Genomic DNA, 5752 nt, shown 5'->3' on the forward strand with positions numbered 1-5752 from the left:
CGCTGAAACAACTCATGTGGAAAGACATACGCAAGTTCATTATGGAAAGATTAGCCATTTGGGTTTAAGGAAACTGTACACTAAGTGCCACAGCGAAGGGAAGTCGTTTCAGTCTTACTCATTTACATGCAAAGCAAATTCTTCCACCATTTGCTTCCAATTCGAAAACCGAGCAAAAAGTAATAATAAATAGCTCCAAAAAAAGTAATTTACTTTAATAAACCCCAGCTCCTGACTATGGGGACGGTGAATGTGTTTCCCTTCCACTTCTTACAAATACAAAAGCTCTCAGCTTGTAATACTAGCATCACGCATTTGAACTGAAATGGCACTAACCACCAACATCCTTTCTTTGTTCCAACGGTACACAGAAGTGTCTACTAAAAAGAACAATGATCCCACCTGAGTTGGTGGGATCTTTTCAACTAAGCATGTAATTCCTTAACAGCACACTATACAGTTTAGAAATGTTAAAAGCAACATATTACCATAGGAAGTATAATACTTGTTATTTAACATCCTAAATGTTGGTTTAAAGTGAACATCTTAAGGAAAATGAAGTATTGTCAGGATACCAACCTACAGGTCTAACGAGAAAACTGTGAAGTCTTCATTTAATAAGAAATTATCAACTCCCTGCATCCATTAGAAGTCTGTCTTTATTGTTATTACAAATCTTGCTTGTTGTTCATATTTACTGTTAAGATCTCTGCAGTATGCTATGGAGAGTCCAAATGTCTGTGTCTTCTACCTGATATTTGTCTCCTGGGGTTAGATTTTCTCGGCTGCCTCGCTCCTCCATGGCAGTTGGCAGATAGGCTGAGTAAATTCAGTGATTCCATTAGTGTGGCAGCAAAATACAAAGAACAACGAGTGGTCCAGTCATTGATTTCCCATTACATTTCCATCTGACAGAGAGATTACACTTGGCTATTACCACCAAAGACAGCTTGTTTTATTCTGGGTAACTCATATTTAGATTGATTTTCCCTAAAATAGCATTTTTATAATTGCTGCTTCCTGTTCTAAGTCTGCCGTTACGGAACAATTCCCAACATGGGAGGCGGAATACCCATCATACCTGTTCTGAGAAATTGCAGTTGAAGAGTTCAAAACCCCTACCAGAAAGGGACATAGGCACCAAAATCCCATAAAGGTGCTGAATTCCCAGGAATAGGCATCCACATTGTTAAGGCACAGGGTTAAAATACCAACAACAAACGAACTACCTTCTGGCATTTCAAATATTGCCACTGGTAGAAGACCAATCCAGAACTCTGCCCAACTAGAAACATCCTCATTATTTTGCGTTGTTCCATATATTTTTAATAGTTTCTTTGCTCTTACTTGGCAACAGTCTCCAGGAATGTCAGACCTTCACACTCAGTATAATTTTGGTAGCACTGGAAAACTACAAAACTGAACTCACTGTAATTGAAAAGGAATCGAGCGGTCTAGTTTCATCACCAGAACTAAGGGAAAGGCACGAAGCAGACAAACTGCAGAAACAAGGAGAATTAAATTCAGTTCTTCTTTCAGTTTTAATATCCTAAGACACAGATTCCAAAATACTATATGTCACCAGCTGCATCCAACAACCACGGCAGAAAATAACTACGGCTCGCTCCCTGTTCCTCAGAGAGCAGCGACCAGGAACAGATGCAAAACACGAGACCAAGAGCACTCCCTCAGTAACTCCCAGCTCCTGGCAATCCGCAGGCTGGGACTTCCTGAGCTGGAGCTTACATCAGCATCTTCCTGTTTAGAAGCCCTCAATGGACCTTTCTTTCATGAACTGTCTAATCATTTTTTAAACCGATATATATTTTGGCACACGAAACATCCTGTAGCGATGGATCCCATGACTTCATCGTGTGTTGTGCAAAGTGAGGACTTCCTTTGGTTTGCTCTCACTCTGCAGCACAACCACGTTACCTCACGCCTCGCAGGTGCTGTGTTCAGAAAAATGAAGACAATTTCCACCTTTGCCGTGCCATTCGGGACCTCTGACCCTTGACTTATGGGCACCCGCTTTCCCCACTGAAGAGTCTTAGACCATCAGTGTCTCTTCCGTGGTCATTCACACCTGACCATTCCCGATATCCTCTCTGCTTTTCGTCCTTCCATATTGCCTTTTTAGGCAGAACTGCACAACATATTCCCAATGTAGATGTGCCACTGAGTACACTGGCCTCCAGCAATTTTTTACATCATTTTTCATTTTCTTCCTAATAAATCCCAACATTTTATTAGCCTTTTTCACTGAGTCAAAGTGTCCAGGTAACATTTTCAGGGAACTATTCAAAAGTGGTTCTCAAAACAATTTTCCCAGCTATAATTTTGCCTTACATCTTCAAAAATAATTTATCACCAGAAAACCTGATCAACTCACTACTCCTGGACACTTCTTTAGCTCCAGTAAGAATATATGGAACAGCAGAGATTCCCAGCCCAGATGTCTGCAGGACAGCACTAATGAAAAAGGAGAAAATTCATTTCAGCTCTGTTGTACCTGCTTCTCATTTCTATTTATTCTCTCCCTCCTACCAGCACCTGAACCCAAGACAAGTTTTCAGCCTTGGCAACGTAAAGGAAAACTCAAACTTTCCTCCAGACCGAACACCAATGCAAGTCATTCATTCAGCTTTTCGGCCATGTCATTTTTCTTGCGTGTGGACTTTACACATCTCTTGGCTGTGCAGCTTCTCTGGCAGAATCTCTTCTCTGGAGAAAAAGGGGTTTTTTCTTCAACGGTTTTATGCCTTCAGCAAGTTGTTCCTCAAAATCTTCTTAGGTCTGCCTCATGGTTTTATATTTATATACGGTCTGGGTTTATATTTAACCAGCCAAGGTTATGCTCTTTTTCCACCTCTCATTTTGAGCAGGATGCTTTTTTATTTCTAAAAGCCTCTTTTTGCTCTGCTGTTTAACCATGCTGCTCCTTTGTGACAGTGCTATATATTTACTCAAAGCCTCTAAAAGACCATAACAGTCCTAAAAAATATTTACAGGCAGTACTACCAACTCATTCTGCACCACAGTTGAATATACATTACTTGGAAACACCGTTTTTAAATACAATGAAAGGATAAACAACGTATTCTATTGCTTGTACTAGAAAAATGCCGTTGTTATTAATTTTGGGGAGGGGTTTTAATGTTGACATTGAAACACTTGCAACCACCTAACAAGAGAATTAGAGACCTGAGGCATATATCACAAAGAATGGAAGCTCGCTCACATCCAGCATATTGATTCCCTGAGACTCTGCAAATGAAAAAAGGTACCTTCCCTCACCTTCTTTGGTGAATTATTGATTAGCTCAGCCTTAAAAGTGGCCATTTCTCTCCACTGATTGCAGTGGGAGTTTGGATAATGAGCTCTTACATTGACATCTACACTGTAGATGTTTAAAATTAGGCGACATAAATCCTGCCAAGAGGAAACTCAGTTGTGACACTCTTCTCCTCGCTATATGCTGGCAATGAAGATGACACAGTACGGGCGATGTGACATTCTGTCACTGCTAGCAGAAGACACTTCTCTACTGGAGTGATGCTCCATAGCTTTTTACAGATTTATAAGATACTGAACATTCAAATCACAACTGTATTAACAGGGCCATTTCCGGTGAAAACACTGTGAGCTGAGCAGGCAGCTGGCTGCTGGACAAGCGTCTGAAGGCAAGGTTTGTTGTTGCAAGGAACCCAGCTCAACCCTCCAGCAGTGACTTCCAGTAATGGACGAGTTTTCAACCTGCGGTCGGTGGGAACACGGTCGTGCTTATTTATTTTTTAATTGTAGAGTCTTGATCCTCATGACTTTCAGGTATAGAGTCAGGGCAGAAGACTTAATTTACTGTTACCAATGTGAAATTGATACCATCACCTGTGGCCACAACATTTATTCCTGCAATTGTATTGGGAAGAGATCCTCAATCATTCCCAGCTCCTTCGCTAAGCACTGTAAAACAAGTCAGCATATTCTCTGCCTGTTTTTTCCAGCTGTAACGCTAACTCAAGCTGCTTTTGGCACTGACCTTTTCCATTACTTGCAAACAAGGTCAGTATTCTTTGTGGGCCTTTTACATTACTCTCCTATAGATCAGTATGCCTGTGGTTTTGCCTCCTAATGTCTGTCATGTTGACAATAACTCTGCTTTTGGAGCATAAGAATGGAAGTTTTGCAAGTGGTGAAATTGAGGAATAGATCTTTTTTATGGTCACTTTCCAGATACGCTTCAAAGCCAGGTCTCCCTGGGCTTCTGCCATTAGAGACTTTGTGCACCCATGGAGACTAATAGAAGCTGAATTGTTCACAGAAATTGCTATATTAAGTACTGTCCCATGGATTGCACCCTCGGTTGGATCCCAATTCTCCTCAAATTGAAAACAGTGGCAGAACTCCAGCATTATTTATTTGTGGGGAAGAGTAAGATTCATAGGAAACCCTGGACAAGCTTGGAAATAACTTGTCTGAGATAAATGAACTCTGTCATTTGTCCCTAATGGTCTCTCTCTGCCAGCACAGAAAGACCACAAATAAAGCACTTTGCAACACACTGGTAGAGTGAAGAAATTTTCTGCCATCCTCAACAGCATCTACAAAATACAACCCAACAGCTTCAGGTGTCAGCAGGTTCCAGCTGTCCTTGGAAGCTTAAGGACTGCTCATGAGCTGGAAGGCTTGGGAGGCACAGGTAATGGCAGGATTGGAGACACTTAACATATGTAAGTATTTGAGTCCCTTACTGTAATTTTCAGTCCAGATAACTCCATGGAAACATCATCATTTCTGTCTTGTGCATCTTCTCATTGTTCTGCTTTACCAGCATACCCTCTACCGTAACACCCACTGCAACACTGAGCCCGGTGTTCAGCGTACGCAGCCCGTGCTTTTTTCTCATCGTATCTTTCCTATCAAACACAGGCAGCGAGGCAGGAGGCGCCGGCGCACAAAACAGCTTGGTAAAGCAATGCAGGAGACCTTAGAAGCCTACAAAATGCCTAATGGTAGTGCTGATTCAAAAGACCCACGCATACAACATTAAGATTAAACAGACATACGAAAGGTGACACTAACTGCAACTGCTTTATGTGTTTGAACAGCAATTTGGGCAGGGATGGTTAGCACCAACACATTCCGCCTTGGGTTTTGTTTTTACACATGCATCATTTGTAAATGTTCAACGTAGCAACATCTGGCAAATCTGCTACTGCAAAAGCAATGAGGACACCGAGTCACAACTTCTATCTTCAACAGATCAAATCCAAACCCCTGATGTCACCATTTCAGATCATTTCAAGATTTCCACACCACTCTTTAAACATAAGCACATATGTCACCGGTATCTTACAGCCTTCACAGAAGTGGTCCGTGAACTTCCAGTTGTTATCAGTTATTAATATTGCTTTAGAAATCCATGAGGAATTAAAAGAAAAAAATGACAATGAGCCAGTGTGTGTTGAACCTTATAGCATCCTCAGGCACACAACAGATGCCGCTAAGTCACAGTATTTTACCCTGAAGCATATTATTGCTGATCCTCTCTCTAAGCAAGCACGCTAAGCTCAGAAGTTGGATGCAGTCCAAATCTTTCCAGTTTCAAATAAACTTATTCTCTGTTTTGCCCTATTATTCAATAAAACGTTCTCAAAACAATGACTTTGAAAGCTATACACGAGTCAGAAATTTAAATAATTAAGTCTGAATGAAGGAATAGAGAACATGTTAAATGCTTGTGTCTTAAGCC

The sequence above is a fragment of the Eurypyga helias genome, unplaced genomic scaffold, assembly GCF_000690775.1.
Source record: "Eurypyga helias isolate BGI_N326 unplaced genomic scaffold, ASM69077v1 scaffold17309, whole genome shotgun sequence".
NCBI lineage: Eukaryota > Metazoa > Chordata > Aves > Eurypygiformes > Eurypygidae > Eurypyga > Eurypyga helias.